This window comes from Anser brachyrhynchus (genome assembly GCF_964034855.1).
Source record: "Anser brachyrhynchus genome assembly, chromosome: 5".
Taxonomy (NCBI): domain Eukaryota; kingdom Metazoa; phylum Chordata; class Aves; order Anseriformes; family Anatidae; genus Anser; species Anser brachyrhynchus.
Genome location: NC_137699.1, coordinates 55,867,623 through 55,891,695, shown reverse-complemented (window position 1 = coordinate 55,891,695; position 24,073 = coordinate 55,867,623). Strand labels below are relative to the sequence as shown.

The 24,073-nt window shown below is 40.7% G+C and overlaps 1 protein-coding gene across 7 annotated transcripts in view; it reads right to left on the bottom strand.

Moving 5' to 3' along the window:
- KLC1 (kinesin light chain 1) overlaps positions 1-15,765 on the bottom strand; it is a 50,431-nt gene extending 34,666 nt beyond the window's left edge. For 5 of the 7 annotated variants that reach the window (XM_080596331.1, XM_080596333.1, XM_080596330.1 and 2 more), the window contains exon 1: positions 15,366-15,755. The gene's annotated coding sequence lies outside the window, so the exon portion shown is untranslated. Of the gene's footprint in view, positions 1-10,429; positions 10,454-15,365 lie in introns of those variants that run through there. The other 2 variants (XM_080596332.1, XM_080596329.1) reach the window with 2 other exon arrangements.
- Between the last annotated feature and the right edge of the window lie 8,308 nt (positions 15,766-24,073).

Below are 24,073 nucleotides of genomic sequence, written 5' to 3'. Positions count from 1 at the left end.
CAAAGATTCAAAAGCAATACCTTTTCACATATATACAAAGACACTTGGGGAAGCTTTGATAAATTAATGTTTACAGTCAATTTGCTAAATTGTATTAACAGCAATGAGTCTAATTTAAGACGAAAGCGCCCCCAAAATTTATAATCACTTAAATCTTGAGTAAGAGTGTTATAGGAAAAAGCAATACATACACACGCATCTTCATGACTACAGCTGAAGGATGTGCTTTTACCCTACTGTATTACATAAAAGAGGTTGTTCATTCTCTTTACATACACTCAAATCGCCTTCTCTGTTACGACTTACTGCAATGTGATTTGTAAAAAATCATTCCCATTTGTCACAAAAGACAAAAACACTACACTACCTACACTAGTTTGTTTTGTTATAATCTATTGTCTGAAAACACAGATAACTTGGGGAAGCAGTGGATTAGGTTTTATCACAATTTAATGCAAGAACTTCATATTCGCAAGCAGATGTGTAGCATATACATCTGTATCAAACACCTACTCTAGCATGGTATAAGAAACCAGCTCACCAAAATGTGATGAGCAGAACAACAATTACACACTTCCCATTCATAATATGAGAAATATTACTTGGGACATCTAAATACCATTTTTAAAACACATACTCTCTAAAATGGTGTACAAGTGAAGTACAATTTAATGTAAGTCAAATTTGTAAATAAACGCAACAAGCACAATCATATGAAAAATTATTGTGTGTTATGCTAACTTAACCTACAGCTGAGCCCTAATTACCAGCTAGCATGCTGCCATGCTTTCAATTAACAGCTTCCACCCTGAATGCAAAGAACTGAACCTTTGATCATACAGAAATAAAAGAGCAAAGGGCATCTTTTGAACAGTGACTTTCATTTTGTATTTGAGAAGTTCTGAGAACTTTGTAAATTCTCTTTACAAATTGTCATTTGTAAATACCTAGAGTTTTTCTACAACATTTAAGTTTTCCAAAATAAGGAAGCGTTCATTTGCTTCTGTCTGATGTGAGCAGGGACAGCAATTCCTTCTGCGTGCTTCAGTGTTTTGTAGTCATTCTGTGACATCAAAGATGGAAGGCAGGTGTGTGGGCACGTGTAAGGTGTATATAGGGGTTGTTAATAAAATTTGCACATTTTAACCACCAAAGCAGAAGTTAAATGAATACAGATAAATTATCAGCCATTCACTGTTACAAAGAGGATATGCAAAACCAATAAAGTAAAGCCAAAAACTACATCAGGCCTTGAAACAGTCATCCCTTCACACAAAAATGAATCACGTAGCCAGGGGAGAACCTATCCAACAGCGGAAACCCAGAACAAGAAAATATGTGTGCACCACCACATCTTAGGTGTGAAACGGACACCAATTTGTTACTACAGGGAAAAAGGGCTGTCAGATCCTAGCTATAATTTGGCACGTAGCTCTGGCTGCATACACCAAAGGCGCAGTTCAGGAAGCCTAAGCCAGCACAGAAACCTTTGAAGAAAGGAAAAATGGGTGTAAGAATTCCTTTTAAACCCAATGCTTAGAACCGATCACATAAGGAAAGGAATAAATCTTTCTGTGTAGGTTTTGTAGGATGTTTGTTAAAATATCTCTGAACAAAACACTACAAGAAGTTTGGACAATGTTGTTCAGTTACATACATTATTCCTTTGGTGCTCTGGAGAGCAATTGAGAAAAAGGGAAGATATCAAACATACAATTTATTATGCTATCAGATTCTTTGTAAGAGTAAGATTTATAAATATTTAATATCTTTTAAGAGTAATGTGGAGGTGTGGTGCTATTTCTATGATTTTTTTTTTTATCTATTTTATAAAAGGGCAAACCTATTCATCAAGCATGACTGCATTTGAAGACATAACGATAGAATTAGTTTTGCATATCCTGAGCCCCCAAATCCCATACAAGCAGCAAAAAACTTAAGCTTGTATGCAAAAGTAGATATGCACACACAAGTGAAAAAAGACAAAACCTACTGTACACTTCTATTGCCTTTTTTCTTCCCAAGAAACAATCTTTCTTTCTCTGTGTTCCCCCACAGAAAGGAAGACAAACAACCAAATAAAACGAATGCACAAAACAGCATGCAAAGGCTTCTTAAGCTCCTTTCCGTTTTATCACGACATGAGCTTACAGTCCAAATTTTACCTGTTACAGAGCAGGGATTCTACATTCAAATACTACTTTTGTAATTCAATTTACAACTGACCAAAAAAATAAAAATCAAGATGCACAAAGGTTTAGAGCTGGAAAACAAAACTGTGGATCAAGGGAAAAAATGCAGTGTCATCAGAGTTACAGACTAGCCTGCTGGCTTAAGTCAATTTATGTATCAGATTAAATATGTGCCTGCGTAGATCTTGAGTGTTACCATCCTGTTTTATTTACCACCAGACTATTCTGTGTACTAAGTCGCTTACCACTTTTCAAACACCTTTAAAAGGAAGCAGTTTGCTTCCAACACTAAAATAGCGAACTTGGACAGTTATAAAAAGCTGCACAGTTACACCTACTAAAGAGGTTTTTGCAGAATTTCACACCAATCAATTTTGTTACTTCATTCAAAGAAATAGATTGGGAATACTAAAAATCTGAACCAGAGGAAGCAGGAACAAAAGAGAGCCAAGGCCACTGTCATGTAGCTGCTGGGATAATCTCACCATATACAAACTACTTACAGGCTGTATCCTTAATCAGTTTAAGTATTTTTTTTAGCCATAAAACTTTTAAAACAATTGCACTGGCACTGCTGACGCTACAATTTGTGCCCAAATTCTCCTACAGACACACGCATCAGAGCAAAGTACTTAAGCTCTTGAACTCTTATTTAAGGGTCTCGTAAACACAAATAATTTTCTGTACTCACCTACTTTAAGAAGTGTCACTTCCCTGAAAATTACCTCAAAGAATAAAAAGGTTCATGTTTAAGGTGAAATTTTATTAGATACAAAATACCACATCATATCTGATTTCTTGAATGAGAATACACACAACCATACAAATCCTCCTCTGCATACAAGAACTTATCAAGGCAGAACACTTCTCTTTTCTAAGAAACCCATGACATTTTTTTCCTCGACTAAAGACAATAATAAAACAGCTGTAATTCTTGGAGTTAAACTTTATTTCTTTATTATATACCTCAAAAAGTTTCTTCTCTGTATCATGATTTAATAGTCACATTTTAAGTACTAAAAGCTTGGAAGATACATTTTAAAATGCATCTAGTGTCTGACCATCTCTGTTTTAAAATACAAAAGAAAAAAAAAATATCTGTAAAGTCCTGAAACAAATCAAACTCTCCCTGAAATTTTCCTCTGAAAGCACAGACGGGACAGCTGACACAGAATAAGGTGTCTGCATACAAGAAGAAGTAAATAATTTCCCTAACAGTAAAAACTACAGGACCTCCTTGCCATGCCTATTTGCCCCATCATTTACATGAGTTGGAAAACTCCACACAGACACAGCATGTATTAGTTTGACCTTTCTGTATTTCTAATACGTACCTACCAGCTCACTGTTTTGTAATAATAATTGGTCTATTCGAGGGCTTTTAACCCTAATTTCACTCTTAGGATCTCCGTAATTACATAGCAAGGCTCCATACCCTGTCTGTGCTGGTTTCATTCTGTGTTAGTTGCAATTTACAAGCCATTAATTCCCGGCTCGGCCCAGGCACACATCTCACTGCATCACGGAGCCCTCCATCTCGAAACGCTGCTAACTGCTTTACTGCTCATCTGCACAGGGTGGGAGACTGCTTCTCAAACAATTCGAAGAAGATCATAAACTTTCCAAGCACAAAAAGATCATCACCAAACACGAAAAACCGCCTGCCATGGGAGAGCAGTACTATGTCAACCACTATATGAACTGCACCTCCTCCTAACAAGGCAGCTCAGGGCACACGCTCGGCAGAAACGGCAGGGATGAATCACCCAGGGATGTCTTTCATACACTCAAAGGCGTTTGTAAAAGGACTCGGGGAAGAAACATCCAGTTTGAACATACTGCTCTTACAGCTTACAGTCACATATGTCCAAGTCTAAAATATATATATATTATATATATAAATATATTTTTATATATAGATATATATACACACACACTAGAATGATTCTTTCAATCTAAGATGTTACTTTCTCTCCATGAGGCTATTTCCTACCACCACAAGCCATATTCCCACACCCAAAGATACGTATATCCTCTCTTTGCCTTTGACTTGCCCTCCTTTTAATTACAATGACCTTTTACAGTCAGGCATTTTATTCTGATACACGCATCTCTGATGCCACTGAAGAAACGGCGTAGTTTTTCCTCTGTGTTTGACATATTCAGGACTGTGGACGAACTGCCAGTGCTATATATGAGTCTTGCCACAATACTATATTTGAATCTGTGTATGAGCCTCTAGAGAACAGAAAATCTTGAACCGCGTCTGGAAGCAGTGCTCTGCTGGAGGTCAGACTCGAGGTACCCTCGCTGGCCCAGTTCTATAAACAGAGTACTGCTGCACTTCAGTACTGCCTCGGGGTTCCAAATATGCGATCTCAGAAAGTGTCTTTGTAATTTAGCACATGTATATACAACCTACCTTAAAAATAACTCAGTGAGAACAATTAGCAGCACGTACTGGAGCCCATAAACTGCTGACCAGAAGCAGGAAAGATGGACGAGCAACCAACCTTAAGCTGCGAGAAGGCCTTTAGAACTGCACATGTCTAAAAGAACAGGACATGTCTAAAAAAAGAATTAACTTGATTTTTTCTATCAAGTTCCTGCTAGTAAGCATCCAAATTAAATAGAAAAAAGCAAACAAACAAAAATAACCCCCTTTATTACTCTCCTTCTGCCAGCTTCCAGCTCAGAGCTAACCCTGAATGCAGAAGCCTGCCATACCACCTGGTTAAAATGAAGGTATGCAAGGTAAATACTATAAAAAGGACTCTTGTACTTCTTTAATGTCAAGGGCACACACCCAAAAAAAGCTCAGAATCAAGTTCATAATTTGACTTCCAACCTTAACACTGCAAGACATTTTCTTTTGTCGGTAAGCAAACCAGACATACACTCACACTGTGCAAGGGCTCAGCACTTCGGAAGGTAAGCCGAGGAAGCATAAGACACCAGAAGACCCAAATACTGCAGGGATTTCAACCAGACCAGCACATCTGTTGCTTTTTGTTAACACTGCTGGGCGAAGCCTGTCCACACCACATTGCTGGGGTGAGGTTGCACAGCCACATGTTCTACATCTGCGTCGTGCCCTCCGTAACCCGCTGGCCATCATTAAGCCTATCCATGGCATTAAGCTATGTTTAAGTGAAGGGAACTATGTACCAGTTTAGCCCAAGGACAGTCACCGTGCATTTGCTTTGATATATTTTGGAATCTTTCAGCCACATAGCTTCCTATAAAGATCATACTTTACTGAGGAAGCCTTTGGATTCTTTGCAAGATAAAAATGATTAAAGGAGAAAAGCAGGGCAACAAGTTACATTTGCTAATAGAAGGTGTAACAGCAAACTATAACTCCCAGCAAGGATGATGCTGTCAGCTCTGAAAGAACACAAGCTGGGAAGATTTGCACTGCATCCCTCTAGCTGATGAGCCACCAATGCAATTATTTCCTCTTAGGTTCAGCCACGCCTGCAATTCCATAACGCCGCAGCCCATGGCCAAATCCCATCTTGCTCCTCCTGCTCCCATACTGCAGCAGACAGAGATCCCCTGTGGTATGGGCACCCTGGCACACATTACTATTACTATTACCCCCGTTATTTGTGTACGAGTAGGAATGCAATCAACCTCTTTCTAGCATAGCTCACCCTGTACATTTTACCGTTCTGATGTACTAAGAATCAGTAGTGATTAAAAACCAGAATAGTGACATATCCTAAAATCACAGTGGATCACAGCGGATTATTCTCTCTCTGAAAAGTGGCATCTCCTTGGATGCTGGAACCAGCCCACATGCATCACGAGCATGAACAATTTAGTCTCTGTATACATTCCCAAGTCCTAACATCTCAGGTCTCACACGAAGCTAGGTGGAAATAAGACTTTTCTAGCCACTTGGTAGCACATCAGAGATTACTCTTTGTCAAAGCTGAAGCAAGTGCACAAGCCATCTGACAGGTGCATGGTCTGGGTGTTTAGTAGACCCAGACAGGTGTTTAGAGGAATTATGCCAAAATCTGTATTTTCAAGAAGGCACATGCTTCCTAACTCTGTTAGCTGAGGTTAATATCATCTGTCACAGGTTGGCAGTACACACGTGCCTTTCCCTACATCTGAAACAGCATACTTATTTAATACTTTTAGACCCCCAGTAAGATCAAAACCCCAGTCTTTTCCGGAATAATAAAACAGAGCACAAACTTCTTCCACTGCTTGGTAGTCTTGGACAATAAACTCTAATGGCAATTTGTTAATTTCAGTTATGCCCACGTAGCTTCTGAAGATGGCAGACCGCAAATCTCGGCCTCCTACCCCCCGGAGCAAGGGAGTCGCTGCTTTTGTGCGTGACTGCTGCGTCAACACCAAACAGCGTCTGGTGCTTTTCTCCAAAGCTAGTACTCCCTAGTTTCTTGTGAGCACTAATAAGCAGTTTCAAGCAGCCACAAACGGACCTCAAGAAAAGCTGACCGTCTGCCCTGTTCCCTACGATACTAGCCACAAGATTTACCTTGTGCTTCTGACCACAAAGCCCACCTCGCTGTGCACACGGGAGGTTAAGGTGCATTTTAACGAAATGATCTACGACTATATCGAGTAGTTACATAAAGACAGAGTAAGCATTCTTAAATGCATCAGGAGGCAGAAGGTGAATGATTTTTAAAGTCATCATATTTATACTTAGCTTTGGAAAATTAAAAACATTTGTCACAAGAATCAAAGAAAAAAATCAAGGATAATTATTCAAAAAAATGTGTATTGTAGTTTAGTACGCTGTTATCACAAAGACATGCTTCATAAATTACCTGCTTTAAGTGGATTGAAAGGAAATTTTGACTGTATTTTTAAAGAAATACTGTCAAGACGATCTGAGTTACAAATCCATCATCACTGTCAAATCCCGTATTTTTTACCCTCAATATTCCAACTCTCTATATTTATTTCTGTGTGGGAACGGTGCTTGGCTCTTGATGGGCTTATCAGCTTCTGCAGCCATGTCTTCAGTGAATCTTGAGTCTTGATGTTTTTTGTAGACTGATTCTAACGGATGAGAGAATGAATCTCTTTGGGACTGGAATAGAGAGGTCTAGTAACTGCAAAGTGGTTTGAATTATATATGTTTTGCAATTTTAAGTTGTCAATAGTGTAGACAAACCATTTTTTGAGCTTGACTCTAGTTCTTTCATTTTGCATTTTTATTTCTGGGACATGAACTCCTTTCCTAAGTCAAGTAATCATCTATTTACGTTATCTATCTTAACTCTAGATGGCACTTAGGTAAAAGTACAAGAGTGTTCCCATCAAATCAGACTTCCACAATACATTAAAAACCACATCAGCTTCCACTTACTAACATCAGACCCATAATCTTTACCAAATTTACTTTTTATGGCATTCCTGTGACCTTTAACAAAAATAAAACGCGTGCAGGGAGGGCAGAGAAGGCCACATTCTGCCTCACAATTCTGCCAGCAATTCTTCCCATAAAGGGCCAATTCACTGAAAGTACAGATTATGGTGCTCTTGCAGGCTCGTGCATGTTGAAGGGAAGGGTTATCTGTATCAAAATTGAGAAAACCAGCAACTCCTCCTGCACACAGAAAAGCCCCATCCACTAACATTGCTTCAGCATGGGCCAGCCTTTAGATTTAACAAATCCTTAAATCTGATTTTCAAGTTACCTAATAGCCTACATTAAGATGCACCAACTATGCAAAGAGTCTCCCCTTCAACCTTTAGGGTAAATCACCTTCCCTTTTATCCTTACATTTAAGGAAGGGAATAAAACCCCCAAACCAACTGACCTCATTCTTCCAAAGTAACTACAGGACGAGGTGCACAACAAGATAGTTCAGATGTTGTCCACAATATTAAGAAAAAATTCCTTCTATACCATTAAATATTCCACCAAAATTGATACTTTCAATGGCAATCGCCAGATATCAGGCTAACACGTTACACCTTGCAAATTTCATCTCATAGGAAGTGTAGCAAATGATGCAATCCTCTAGCAAAACAACCTTGTATCACTCACTGTGTATCTTACCCAGCCTAGCAGAGAGCTGATTTTGCTATAAGGTTGTGAATCATGTCCCCTTTAAGTGCTCTGTAATCTGCAGTGCTTACTCAGATGAAGTCAATCAGGGCCAGAAGCACAGAGCGGTACAACAGGCCCTAGCCCAGCACGTGACAAAGTCACCCTGGCATTCTCTCTCACATCCAGGGATCAAACCACAGTTTTAGCCCCAGCTCCAGCCCTCTCTCATAATTTATCTTAGTGATTGCTGGGGCACTGGGACTCCTTTGGGACTCCGGAAATATTGGCTGCATCTACAACATTCGCTTAACAGTTACCATCGTCCTGCTGCACCAGGCCGCTCCTCTTGTGTACTGGCAAAGAACAACAGATTAAATTGAAAACAGACACAACAGACATTAAAAGTAACACTTTGAATATTGTATTTTAAACGGTCTCGTTTGGATAAATCTGATTTGAAAGCATCCCTGAGTACTGCGGATGGCAGAACAGTCACTTCCTAAAACAACTGTGCCACTAAAAGCAACAGATCACATATTTTTGAGTACTGTTCCATGTGCAGCCAGACCAGCAGAGAGAGGAAAAAAAAATTAAAAAAAAATCAGCCAGCATATTTCCAGGCCATTTGTTAGCACAACAACTGGGTGGGGATCAAGAAACAGAATCACTGGACACACAAACTACACACAGGCAGTGTAACTCAAATCCCACTGACTGCTGCTTTTAAAAATATGCTGTGCATCTCTACCTGCATTCTGCAGACTCAGCACTCAGGGTTTTTTTTAAGTTATAAATCGCGTTCTAACAGTAAAATTTAAATGGACTCTAAAAACGACATATAGCATATAATTTTAACTTAAAAGTACTGTGAGAGAAACCGTTACTGAGTAAGAAAGGCTTAAAAGCAGTTATTGAATCATCAATCAGCCTTTACCTCTGTTCTGAGCAGTGGAGAGCAGATGTAATTAAGTATCAGCAAATTACTGGGCCATCCAGTCAAAGTCACCCTGTGGTGCCTCTTGCCTTCTCAGATGCAGATGAGTAACAAGTTTCTGAGAATGAGGACATCTGGCTAAAGCAGTATCAGTATGATAACAAAACCTTTTCTGTCTTCTCTGGGCTTTGTTTTAAGCCACCAGGAACACCCACCAAGGACCAGCGTTCTCTGTGCCAGAGCGCTCAGAGCAGAACACAACCAGCTTTTAGCACGGCCTCTCTGTTAAACGAACTCTGCCTTACGTAGACACGGGGATCAGGTTTGCACCCACTAAGCCTTCTCGATCTATACCACTCCTCAAAATGAACATATTGTTCCAAGAATTCAATCCAGCAAGACCTCTAGGTCCTTGTCGAGTGTGCCAGCACACTGACAAACATCAGCACGACTCCTGCACCCTCTGTATTGCAATACAGCAACGTCCAGTATGCTGAGTGCAACTGGGGTACACCCAAAGAAGAAATCATAAACAACTGCATTCCTACATCTTCCATGCACTAGTATCTGATAGGAGAGGATTTACAGAGAAATGAGATCAGAGGAGGAACTTTTTTTTTTTTAAGCAGACACAAAATGTCTGGAGCACAAACCCAGCCAAAATCTGTGTCACCCCGCTGCCATACAGACAGCTGTGTTAACAGAGTGAGGGCGTGGAACAAGTGGCAGGAGTGTGGAACTTCATAAAGCAGCACCCAGACCAAACAAACATGCAACTATAACCTTAGCCACTGATTATATATTACTGTTTTGTCAGCAGAAACAATTTATGAGGCTGCTGCCCTCCCGTCTCAAACCCGTAACCTCTCCTTCCCCATCCCGCTACTTCCATTAATCCAATTACACACAGCCACCATCTACATCGACCTGCGGGGGGAAAATAGCCTGCTTTTTTAGCCATCCCTCCTCTCTCAAGACACACACTAAGCATGACTCGGGAGGGACACATCCAGTTTAACCACATGAACAAATGCAATGTTAAAGCCAGGGGTGCAGCAAAACACATTTGTGAAGATGAGGGAACAACAGCTGCCTCTGGGAAATGGAAGCTGCTCAAGCTGGAAGATACAACTGGGACTTTCCTACGTTATAGAGCCCGACGTTGTTTGCTAAAGGAACATCCATAAAAGCATTCAGTCTTAAGCACAATATTCTGTTCAGAAGCAAAACCAGCAGAACCACCCCCACCACTGAACCCACCTCCTCTCCTGCTAGCCCGTAAATCTGCACGCCGTGCTTGGCAAATCAGTCAACTGCTGTCAGCTGGAAAGGAGCAAACAAGATATATGGCAGGAATGCAGCCACTGCGGTCCTGTAGGAAGCTTACAACCACCACCCTCTCCACAGTGGAATGGCACACGCGAGCAACAAAACACTGAGAGCACTTGCAGTGTGCTCTTAACTTTTAACTGCTGCTGTTGCTGGACAAAGCACAGCATTAGGACACTGCACAATATTAACAGCAATATACTGATAGAAGGGATAGCAGCACATGATGTAAGAAATAGTTTATGAGTATATAATCAGTCGCTGTACATAAGGTATAAAATAAATACTAAGATTTATGATAGACAGCCAGTTATCTGATAATTTTGAAAAAGTTAAGTATTGTTTTTTTAAATGACAACCTTGATTTTTAGACACAGCTTTGTTTCCTGGAACATATACACAATGTAAGAGAAGCAGATATTAGCTATTACCAAAAAGGTTAGTTTTAAATCAGACACTTCTTGACCTTATCAATGTTAATTAGTGCATTATTAACTTTTTACATGGTTTTCTGGGTACATGCAAGTGCAGGGTTACAATCCCATAGTAATTAGGCTGTCGTTAGCCACCACCCCAACCCTACCAATATATAAGGCAGCTGGTACTACTGACTGATGAGTTACATTTGTTGCTATACTCACTTCAGAATATAGTAAAGTCACTTACAGGTCTGATGTAATGCCCCAAACACCACCTTAACATGATTAATGGGTTTTATGGCAATTATTTACAAAGAACCAACATAGGAAACTGCTCAGTTTTAAAACTACCTGCAAAATGCATTTTAGTAGTTCTACCTGTAAGCAAGACCTGATATTGAGAAACCAGGTTAAAAAACCTGCACGTTTATGTAGACAACAGGGGGGAAGCATATGGCGTAGAAGACCAGACGATCACATGATTCAGAGCAAAAAAAAAAAAGGTGACCGATAATTATTTGAAAAAATCAATTCAATTCCACCTGCAGGTCAAAACTGCTTCTAGGGTAAATATCGTCTCTGCACTAAAAAGAGTTAAAACAGCAGAGCTCAAGGGAGATAAGCAGGATTCAGAGAATCAAACAGTGATTAAATCAACAGCCAGATACTATTACTTGCATCTGTTTTCTTAGCTAACTCAGTCTGAAGAAACTATCAAGTATGAGAAATTACATATGCTAATTTCTTATACTGTATAAAGAAAATTAGTATTAACTGTGCTTTGGTGTTTGCCCTCTGAGAACAAGTCCTTTGTTCACACACTCAAATATATTTTAGGTACTGGAAGCATACATCCTGAGCTCTCATGCTTGCCTATCTGCTATGGCTTGTCATTATTAATTATATTAACTGTCTAGGACAATAAAACATTTTCCAAAACAAGCACAGTGTCATCTGTCAAAGAACGTCGCACAAAACCCTGTGGAAATAATTCCTACATCACTGAAAGGATCTATAATTCTGGCTCTTACCCTCTAACAAAGTGCTCGATTCAAATTCTGTATGTAAAAGCAACAAAAGCATCTCAGCAAATCTAAGCTAGCATGAGGGCATCTTTTTCTTGTCAGGCATTAATTGATTTTGATGACTGATAAATAATCTTTCAAAGAAAGCACACTTATTTCTACAGCCTGCTATTACACAGAAAAATGTTTCACTAAAGAAATTATTGGGAAAGCTTTACTACCTCAAAAATACCCAAAGCTGAGTATGACTCAGGATATAACCATTTTGACCGGCTCTATTTTGATGTCAAGAAGGCTTCTTTTTAAAATGAACGTCTTTGTTGCTTGGTATCTATTAGACATTACTTGCTCAATGATTTTGTTTTAGGGAAAATGAGAGTTAACATTGCAAATAAATGTTTTTCTGAACTTTGTTTTATAAAAACATATTAGGTACCTTGACCAATGAAAAAACACCTTGGAAATATAGTATTATCCAGGCTGTATTAAGAGAAAAGCCTGTGACTAGACACTTCTATTGCAATGATGAAGGAATTGGCCACATCCCATTTTTATGATAGATGTGTCATGCTGAACTATACCTGCAAGCAGACAGACCACAAAAGGTTTATTTAAATAGTCCTAGTAGGCGTTTCCTCATCACCGTCTGCTACCATACTCTTCAACTTTAAATACAAAAATATATTTTGCTTCTTTATGAACGTTCCCAAACTCACTTATTTTCCAGTCCCCTTATGAAAATATTCATAATATTATTATCAAATATTTGTACGCTGAATTAAGTTTTAAAATAATTATGATACGCATCTGAAAAGATGCTGTTAATACCAGAATAAATTCACTTATAGGTCTTCCAGAGAAGCCAAGCAGAATAAGAGATGAAAGAGTAACTGCACAAGCCCACGATGTCTCAAGAGAAACAGAAGCTGCATTAAGTGGACTCAGAGCAGAATGAGAGGCTACAGTATTTCCCCAAGCTCCCAATTAAGTAACAGCCATGTAGGTATGTGTGTGCACACATATAGATACACATATAAACACACACGCAGATATACAGCGAGAGATGCATACAGCCTAAGGGTGGCACACAAGTGAGGGTTTTCTGACATCATCTTGGTAAGTTCTTCATAAACAGAGCAAGCAGCAATTGCTCTTATATCCCTTATGCATCTGTACTGCATTGTTTTGATTACTGCCTGTCAAAATGTTTAGTAGATTGTATTCTGGACTCCTGCAAGTTTCTTTTATGATTTTGAACATGATTCTTTCTTCACTGAAGAAAAGCTTTTTAGAAATCAGTTTCCATAAGGCACTGTTGGCATGTCACAATATTTTAATGAACAGTAATTGATGCAACTTCACGAGACATTTTGGGAGTAGCATTATTCCCTTTTGAAATTACATATCATAGCATATTTTCTTTGATTAGAAAATGAATGGAATTTAGACTTGAATTGCTGTTAGAATTTCTCATTAATGGAATTGTCCAGTTCCTTCATCATCCTTCAGGAAACAGAAAGGTTGCCAAACTTTAACTGCAACATGATGCAGAAATGATACTGCATTGTTGTGTGTGTGTCTTTCAGGAACTGACAACTTAAAAGCTCTGCATTTTACTACATGGTTCTGCATTATATAAAAAGCATATCTAAATGGAACAACTAGTTTTCCATATTTGTCACAGTTTCACAAAAAGGTTCTCTGAAACCATGTGTTCACAAAAAAAATCTGTAAGTGACTTACAAAATATGAGGTCTTCTGCTCAGAATCACCATCTGGATCAGTTTTCTCTCTGCTTCTAGTAAATGCTGAATGTGTTACTTTCAACTGTATCTATAATCCTAGGGTTATAATATCCTCTATCATGTTTTGCTGAAGCTTTGGAATTTATAATCAATTAAAATAAAGCTATTTTCCGGAACAGTTTGAAACATATATATATATATTTTAATTAAAATGCTAAGCTGTCCGAATCTCGAAGGTTCCTTTTTAGCTTTCCAATGCACACCCTTTGGACATAAGTTTCCTATTTAAGTGAAGTTCAAGTACAAAAGGGGAAGTAAAACAGATAATTACTTCACAGAGTAAATGTTACTAAACCTTCTGCCAACTGCCAGAACACAAAAATGATATTTTGAGACTCCTCACTTAATATATTTTTATGCATGGCTGCGAAAGAATTTATATTATGAGTGACGCTGTTCACCAATTTGCTGTTTAAAGCAAAGTATAAGAACAAACTTTCACTCTTTTCTAGCTGCTTTTGCTTTCTGATTCTGTATTTTGACTCCATGTTTGGTACTTGAATACCGCTGCTACATTTAAGTCATGTGCATCAAGGGAAATGAGTAATGGGGAAAAAATAATAGAGTAAAAGCACCCTCATTGATTTAGTAGCCTTCAAAAAGCTAGTCAGTAGCATTAATTTAGGTGATGCTGCTTTGGTTGTTAAAACGTGCTTCAATATGCTCATAACACGGCATTCAGTAAGGAGGCAAGTCCCTTTTTATGATCACAGACAACTGCTACGCAGCTTTACAAATCAGACATCTTGTTACCTACAAATATTAGGAACGTAAAGCCAGGATGAAAAAGACTAGAAAGTGTCTAATTGATCTGTGCCCAAAAGATACAGTTATCAATAAAGTCAGGTATGGATTAGGGCCATTTTGCTAGCATAACATGTTCCTAATCCATGATTTTCTTCATCATTTTAGCACTGTACGAATCTGGCCGAGATCTTAGTGTAAGACCTCAGAGCACAGCACGGCGGGCGGGTGACCTGTAAGATATAAATCCGGTCCCTATTTACAAAAACCCAAGCTGGAAGCTGTCTCCGCCTCTTCTTCCACCATTTCAGAAGGAGCAACAAACCCCAACAGCCAAACCCAAGTACAGGCGAAGGAAAAACAAAAGCGCCGCACGGACACGGGCTGACCGCGGCGGATGGGCGAGGCCGACGGACCCTCTTGGCCCCCCTCAGACCCTTCCAGCCCCCCTCAGACTCCTTCAGACCCCTCCGGACCCCCTCAGACCCTTCCAAACCCCCTCAGCCCCGCTCAACCCCCCTCAGTCCCCGGGCCCCCTCCCTGGGCGGCGCCGGGCCGGCACCGCAGCGCTGAGGGAGGGAAGGGGAAGGGACAAAGCCCGGCTCGTCCCCAGCCCCGCCGGGGGGATGCCTCCGCTCTAGCGGATCAGCAGGGAGACACGAAACAGGGGGGAAAGCCACCTCCCATCCCGATAAAATAAAAGAAACCCAAGCCACCCGAGCCGAGGCACCCCACGCGAGAGGGGCCGGCTGTCAGCGGGGCGGCGGAGGGTCCTTTTGTTGTTTGCGCAAGGGGAAGGCGCCGAGAGGAAGGAGAAGGCAGCGGTGTGGGGCCGGTGCCCCCCCGTCCCCGTCCTCCCCGCTCCCCGGCTCACCGCTCGGTGCTGCAGGCTCGGGCGATGTGCGCAGCGCTCGCAGGGGCGGCGGGGGCCGCGCAGCCCGGGGCTGGGCTGGGGAAGGGGAAGGGGGGGAGGGGGGGGGGAATAAGGAAAGGAGGCGACCGGAGGAGGATGTCAGCGATGGGCGGGCGGAAGGAAAAGGGTTTTGCAGGGCGAGGAGGGGTGAGGAAGAGGGTGGGCGCCGCGGCGCCTTCGGTGCTTCCCGTGAGGAGCTGACAAGCCCAGCAGCGGCGGCCGCGGAGCGCTCGGCGAGGGGCCCCGGCCCCTGAGGAGCGGGCGCTGACAGCTGCTGGCAGCCGCCGCCCCGGCTCCTGGTGCTGCCCCCGCCCTACACCGCCCCACACCGCCCACCGGCACGGCTCGGCACGGCACGGCCCACCGACCCGCCCAACATGGCGGCTCCCCTCCTTCTCCCAGCGGCCCCCGCGCGGTTCTTCTCCCTCCCCTCAGCGACCGCCGCCATGGCGCTCGGCGGCGAGGGGGAGCGGGTGGGGGCAGAGCATCCCGCTGACAGCCCCGAGGTTGCCCGGGGAAGGGGGCTCAGGCCGTGTCTGGGCTTTGCCCGGAGCAAAATGCGGTGTTTCCTTAACGCCCCGTCAGGTGCCGCAGGGCTGGTCCGGCACCAGGGTTGGGTACCGCTGCTGATGGTGGTGTCGGGTGTTTTGGGTGTCTGAGGAGGTTTAGGGTTGTGTAAAGCGGGGTGACGGCAGGACTCGTAAATGCTCTAGCAGAACTCCTCTGGAGCAGCAGCAGCTTGTGGTGTACAAATCACCCAGGAAAGCAGGCTGAAAATCGTCAGGTGAAGGCTGGGTGCACCCTCTGGGCTCGTTGGGTGCTGCTTGCATGTTTCAACACCCTTGTCGTGGATGCACGTTGGATCCACAGAAGGATCCCTACTGTTACACAGGTTTATGCATAAAATTTAAGAGTTTCATCAGAAATGCAGTGACACTTGTCACAAGAACTACTTTGCAGCTTCCAATTTCACTCCCACTGCCTCTAAAGAAGAAAGAATGGTCGCAGTGTTTTCTTCATGTTGTTTAATGTTCCACAGGATACATGTTAATCAGAAATGAAGATGGAAGAAACTGAGGTCTGAGATGAAAAACAGTTAAATATAATGCAGCAGTACAATGTATATTGGGAGTCATCAGGGGACAGTGACAGCCTAACTTTATAAAGGTATTATTAACGTCTAGACAGAATATTATAGTGCATTATCACCCCAGCACCACATACGTAATTCCTGTGGTATGTATAGGTATGAATCATAAGCTTATAGAATATATGGAGGTATAGTGGAAAATCAAAATGTGCAGCCTCACCTCAATGGTAAATTGTATAAAGCTATGCTTACATCTGTTTGCCTTCACATAAAACAGTGAACAAATTTACAAAATGGCATATGTGACAGCAAGGATCAGGTGAGAAAGCAAGACTCCTAAGAGGAAGATGGAATCAAAACTAATGCAGTAGTCAGAGAAGTGTAAGAACAGGAAAAGACACTCATATGGAGGACTTGTTAGTCTTAGGTCAGAGGTTGGACTAGGTGATCTTGGAGGTCTCTTCCAACCTAGATGATTCTGTGATTCTAAGGCCAACAGAAACAAAATTAGGGGAAAATGGATCAGCTACAGACTGCAAGTGCAGAGAGTCACTGTTGGGTTTGAAAAGCTGAGGGAACTGTACTATACTTTCTGAATTCTGCTGATACCTGTCTTGCACAGGTCAAGCTTTCCAACAAAAACCAGCTGTGATACTGGTACTTCAGAGCAGCAGCTTCTTGTGTTTTTCATCTCCATTTAAAACACTCCTCTGGCCATTTTGTATTAGTGGTTTATCATCATACTGTAGTTTGTCCTGACAGGGAAGTCAGGGCATTGGCCAGGCAAACTGTGTATAATGACGTGAAATATGTGTTTGAAATAAATATGAAAGTGGGGAAAAAATTGAAGGGCATTCCTTTACACAAACTGCATTTTTAAAAGAGTCATGCCAATTGGTCCACAAGTTCAGAGGATTGCCATGAATATGCAAGAGATTTAATTAAAATAGAACATGCCCTAATTACATAATTATGCAAGAGAACTGATTCAAAGAAACCTCTCCTGTCTTTTGAATAAACAATATTCATTGCTTTCTTCCTATCACACATTTGCTTTCAAAGGTTTCCTGCAATTAGCTGCTTACCCAAGGGAGCTGAGTATCTCTTGAAAAAAGCAACTACTCCAGCTATGACCCTGATTCATAATATGCTGCCTAATGAAGTATATGCATGCTTGCAATTTCCCACGTAAGTAGTACACACTATGAGCTCCCTTGTGCAGGAAGGCTGCTTAGTTCAATGGAACCAAAGTGCAGTATCACTTCCCTCTGTTTATGGCACACAGGAGAAGAGCAGACACAAAAGAGACTTGGGGAGCATGCTTCTCCCTCAGGCTCCTGCCTGACCTGAAAATCACAAGTTCCTCTCCAATTGGATCTTGTTTTTCCTGTGCCATCTACATAAGAATTATCCCTGTTTCTTTAGCAGTAAAGCTGTTTGCTGTCCACATTTCCATCTTCTCTTAGGTAACTAGTTATGCTATGTGCCCTGTTTTTAGGATGAAGTGACCTAGACATGCTGTCTGTAGAATGTTCCCTGTCTACCATCAACAAGGTCACAGGTTTTCTGCAGACATCTGAGTGGGTACTACACCAAAATCCCAAAACATATTATTTAGAATGCTGAATTCTTTATTCTCAATATACCCATTTCCCTCTTCTCCCAGAAGAGGGTTTAGTTTTCACATTGTGAGGGGAAAAAGCAAACAGTTCACCTAATGCAGCAGAAAGCTCTTACGTTTTGAGGTGCAACAGTGTGAGAAATGCAGCAAACTAAGAGTTAATTTAACTGACATCCACAATTACAGCAAGCCTCTATAAGAAATTCGGGTTCACTTTGTTTAAGAAATGTATGCCTCTTTATTTAACCATTGTTATTAAAAAACATATATCCTCTGGAGTTACAGGCTCTTTCCTCCAAAAGAGGCAGAAGTTTTTAAAATCTAAGCCTGCAGTCTTAGAAAATCCATAAGTTCATTCTATAAATATGGGCTACCATAAAGCTTTACATTGGAACAATTTCAATTGCTCCTAAAGTGCTGTTTAAAAGCATTCTGGCAATAATATTGAAAGGCCAGATTCAGCAACCCATCTGGCTTTTCATCACTATTGCTTGATGGTTGCATATGCTTTTAGTTTGTGTTTCCTACAAAAATGCCCTTTATGGAAAACAGAAAACAAAAATCAGCACTCAAAAGTGTAAAGTACTCCATCCCAGACACAATTTTAGCCTAGCTACTTTGTACGTATTTTCAAATTATTGCATGCAGATTTCCCTTGTTCGCATGGAGTTCAAAGATCCTTAGAATCATAGAATGGTTTGGGTTAAAAGGGAACATAAAGATCACCCAGTTCCAACCCCCTGCCATGGGCAGGGACACCTCCCACCAGCCCAGGTTGCTCAAAGCCCCATCCAGCCTGGCCTTGAACACCTCCAGGGATGGGGCAGCCACAGCTTCTCTGGGCAACTGTTCCAGTGCCTCACCACCCTCTGAGTGAAGACCTTCCTCCTGAGTTTAGGCACTCTGGTGTAAAAGACTTATTGGCGTAGTCAAGATGCCCGATCATACCACAGGAAACCCACTATTGGGTATGGCATTGAAGTACTACATAAAATAAACACTGATCATGATCTTGTTTCCAAAGTCAATACGCTTCATTTCCACACAAGTGAATTCTCCTTTTTCAGAGTCACAAAGATTTCTAGAAAGTGGTAACAAATGAAAGTGGGCATGCTTCTCCCCGCCATTCTTTATCCATAGTGAAATAAGAAGAAAATAAAGCAGACAGTGTAATTCAACTCCAACAGGCCATTTCATGAGTAAATTTCTGTTACTTTTTTAAGGAGAGCAGGATGCTTACTGTAGACATTAACATTTTGCTATCCAGAATTCTTTTCATCTCATATCTATTACTGGGCAGTGGCATTGTTAAAGCCCAAAAGATAATGAAGATTTAAGCCCATTCAATTAGCTTCAAAACATTTACTATTAAAAAAAATTAAAAACCTCAGCTAATACAGTTAATCAGATGAATGCTAGAAACAATTTGCATGTTAATATATGAATATGAAGAAAAATATTAGACAATTTCAGCAACACAGTTATATATTCCAACTTCTACTGTGATCTTCAAAGTAATAAATGATCAAGCAGTTGAGAATCACACCCTTTGACAAACTATAACACTCCATGCTATATGAATTTACAGGCATTGTCATTATTTCCCAAGATCCTACTTTTAAGCATCAAAATACCCAACAGGTTAAGGGTTGGCATTGGAGTTTCTGATGATACTCAGATTTGCATCTTCACTCCCTGCATGTAAGTAGGTTCCCACCTGTATGAGGGACTGCTCACACCTGTACATACAACTCTGCTCAGCCAGCAACTGTTGTTCCTTCTTTGCTTCTGCCACACCTTTAATTTCATTGAAAGATGAAGTGATGATCTTCCTTATTTGCTTTCATGTTCTGTAGTCAGCTGGTAGTTAACTACCAGCAACTTCTCCATATTCGCTCCGCATGACTTTTAGTGCTTGTACAGAAAGGATAGCATTCCATTTATGCTCCTTTCCTTCCTCTATACTCTTCCTTTTCACTGAGTTTATTCTCTCTTGGGGTTTTAGTTGCTCATTCAAGATTATAAGAGTTATTAATCACTTCGTATGAGTCACAGGAAGTTAATTTCTTTTTCTATTCACTTACCTCAGTGAGTGAACCATTGGAGAAGTTGTGTTAAAGCCTTCAGAGGAAATCAACATCACTGTGTTGGCGGAGTATCACAATCTTGGCCACTACTAGAGTAAGGACATTCAGATTGCAATACAATACGACAGTGCTCCTTTATCTGTCTGCTGGGAAAAGGCCTGATATTGGTAGGAAAAAATTATTCTACAAACCCAATGAAAATACTCTTCCAAACACAAAATCTTCAATAATCTGTGTTCAAACTGTGTGTTTCTTAGCTACGAACAGAAAACAGGAGGATGACCTCCATCTATTTCGAAGTGCCTGCTTTAATCCTGCTTACATTCTCCCCTCCCTTTCTTTCAACACCAGGCGTTTGTTACCTGTATGGTTTGTCAGCATTTCTTTATGGAGGTTTGCTAATGCATCAGGCTTTGCTGACAGATTACTTGCAATTAGATTAGCTGAGACTCTCACCTTGACAATACTGGTAGTGGTTGTAGGGATTTTTGCATAGCAAAGGAACCTTTGTTTTAGGTACTTTCTTCTCACAAAATTCTCCAGAGTTTCATTATGAAAATCACTTTTTCTGTAGCCCCATTCCTCCGTGTGTTTGCATTTCTAAGGAAGACCTCAAATGTAACACCTCTCTTTTATATGTTTAAATCATTCCTCAGTAAATGACATTTCTCCCAGGGTAAACCCTTCACGTGTTCCTCCCTCCACTCACCTGTCCAGGAGATTCTGCACTCCTTTCTCCTTTCCTGACCATCAAGTTGCTTGGCTAAACAATCTGAACCCTTTATCTCTTGTAGGAGAGATTTTCTTACATCTCCCTAACTATTCCAGCTGCCCCTCTCTGCTCTTATTTGTTTAATCTTTCATGAGTGTAACATGCTACAATTTTGTGCCATGATCACTATTGAAAATGTTTGCTCCTAAGTCTGATTTGTTGTTAATCTCCCTTTCACTTGATGTATTGCTTTTCTGCACGTGCTGCAGTAATTGCGGAACCCTTATCAACCTTTCAATTCTTCTGTTAAATGCTACTCTCTCCTCCTTAACTAATATTCCCTGTATGGAATTGCACCAAATCCATTTGGCTTCCAGGCAAAGTTGATTGCAATTTCTTGTATTTAATGTAAGCCCATTTTACATTCACTTTTCATTTTTGGAGTTTGCTTTGGTTAAGAGGGTATTCAAACCAAAGACATTCTGAGTTGCACAGGACCAGGGAATTTATCGTAACAAAGTTTGTCCCAAGGGAAATGGAAATGGAAATGTTTCTGCTGTGTGACAACTATTTCTGTAGCTTCTGGGCCAATGACCCATTATGTCTCTACAGAAAATGGCTTCTGTGAATATGCCTTTGGCTAGATGGATAGTACACAGTACGGGGGGCTGAGAAGGGCAGAGTCACTCTGGAAATCAATAGGAAACAGAACAGCCTGTGCTAGGCATTTTGTTCCCCATCATATCCCTGCTGGGAAACAGAGCAGGTGCAGGATAAGGAGAGATGATTGTGTTATTCCCAGGGGTTTGGATATGAATTCACTCTCCTTGCTGCCACCCTCTTCCCACAGCAAGTACGTAATGTGAAGAGTTTTTGCTTCAGTTTCAGATGTAAATCATATTTTTATCTTTTTTTTTTTCTTTAAACTTAATCTGCTTTAACATTTTCATGCTGGACAGTAGAGAAATCCACTGAAATGTATTAAGTTCAAAGACATGCCACAGACACATTTCACTTCTTCTGTATCTTTGCAATGATATAGAAGGCATGTATATCACTCTTGTCAAGTCTTAAAACATTGGTGAAACGATTGCTTAAGTCACTCCTGCAGGCCTTAGAAACCAGCCTTTTACCTGTTTCTTTCTTTCTCTGAAGAGACAGAAGAGAGGGATTCTTCCTACATCTGTGTACTGATGTTCAAGAGAACATTACAGAAGAGCCGGTGAAGGGATGTTATTCATTTATCAAGTTTGGCAGACGCTGCTGCATTAGATCATATTCTGAAAGTTTTCCTTGTGCCAGAAAGGCCAGGCTCAATTTAGGTGAGCTGTAATCTATGCAGAAACTGGCTAAGGAAAACGCAGTTACCTCATCAGCACGTAGGCCCTCACTGATACTCTGAGGCTACAATTTTGCTTCAGAGGGCAGATAATTAAAAATAGGAATTTAAAGCAGGACTCCTTGAGCTTTGACTTTGGTGGCCAGCTGGGCATAATTTATTTCAGAGAAAGCAGAGCTTTTAGTAATTTTTTCGAGGGAAAAAAAAAAAAAGCCACCAGGGTCTTCTAAAACCTGAGCATCACCTAAAATACATGGGCTGTTAGAAGTGCTTTGGTTACACGGATCAGTTCACTCAGTCACATCAATTAACAAGTCTCCTGGGGAAGTTGGGGGGAATTATTGGAGCAAGCCATCTGCAGTGTTTTTGAATCTGGCTATGCTAACATCAAATTATTCCTTAATATTTAAAATATTAATTATATTTTAATGGAAGTCTGAAAAGCACTAGAATTGCTTCCATGATGAGTGCAGTTTTACATAGTTTATCAAACCCTAGTTATTGAAAATAATATGACTGTAAATAGGAACTGAAACATGCCTCAATAATCACTAGGAGAAAGCTGGGAACAACTGATACAATATAAACTAGCCATGGAAGGGAAATGTATTGCCTACACAGTGTTATGCTTGCTATTACACGCTGAAGGGCCACAAAGTACACCATGACCAGATGCTTGAAAACTCTGGTGACTCATACAGAAGAGACCGATGAATAATACCATCTTCCTTCATCAGTGTACAACACTGACCAGAAATTTACCCAATAAACGGTTCCATTGTGAGCAGCAATTTACCATGCTCCAAATCCTTATAATTAACTACATAACCATAAAAAATGTTACTGCCAGGTTTATAATGCATCAGTGCAGAAAGTGCTCTAAATATCTTTAAAGGACGGTTCACACATTTGTTGTTTCCCATCCCACCCATTTTACAGCCAAAGGAGGCTGGAATGCTGTGTTACTGGCATTCCCATTAATTTGATTTACCTTCTTTCCCTTTGAATTTTTGCTTCTGAAGTCTACCGGGTAGTACCTTATAACAAAGTTCATACTGTAAATAAGCGAGATTGCTTTTCTAATTTACATATAAATTCATAAAAGAACTAAAAGTTGAAATGACATTGTTAATTACAGACGAAATTGAACACTGGGATCTAAGTGGCAGTTAGATAATACCTATGAATTACAGACTCAAGACACTAAGTAATAAGCTTCTTTGCTGCTTTTAAAGTACCAGCGTGAACCTTGTGATTCAAAAGCCTGAGAAAAATATTCCTAAGATGGAAAAATGCCCTGTCCAAGGGCTACTCTTCAGCCACATTCTCCCAGCATCAGCCTATTTGACTCAGTTCTACGACCACTGGATAGGAGCACTGGAGAAGCAGCAGCAGAGGAGCATAGCAAATGAATTAATTTTTACTATCTCTTCCCAATTAAAATTGCTCTGTAATGTCCTATGGCAGAGTTGATTTTTTCTTTGAAGTGAGCCGAATTTTCCTTTAACACAAATTAGCACCTGTGGCTATTTACTCACATCATAGTCAGCTTAGTATTTTGGTCTGTTTTTCACGGTAAAAAATTTTCACAAGGCCTGAGGAAACTGGAGGTTTTCCAAACATGAGATTAAAAATGAAATATTTTGGTAAATATAAGAGACATTCAGAAGACATTTTCTTACATATTCATTGGAACTTAGTTTCCATTTTGTCTTTCAGTCTCACAATTTTGGTCAAGTAAGAGCTTTCTACCTAAATATTTATAGTTCCTACAGCTACTAGAGTCAGGACTGCTTTGCTGTGGCTTTTTACAGAATATT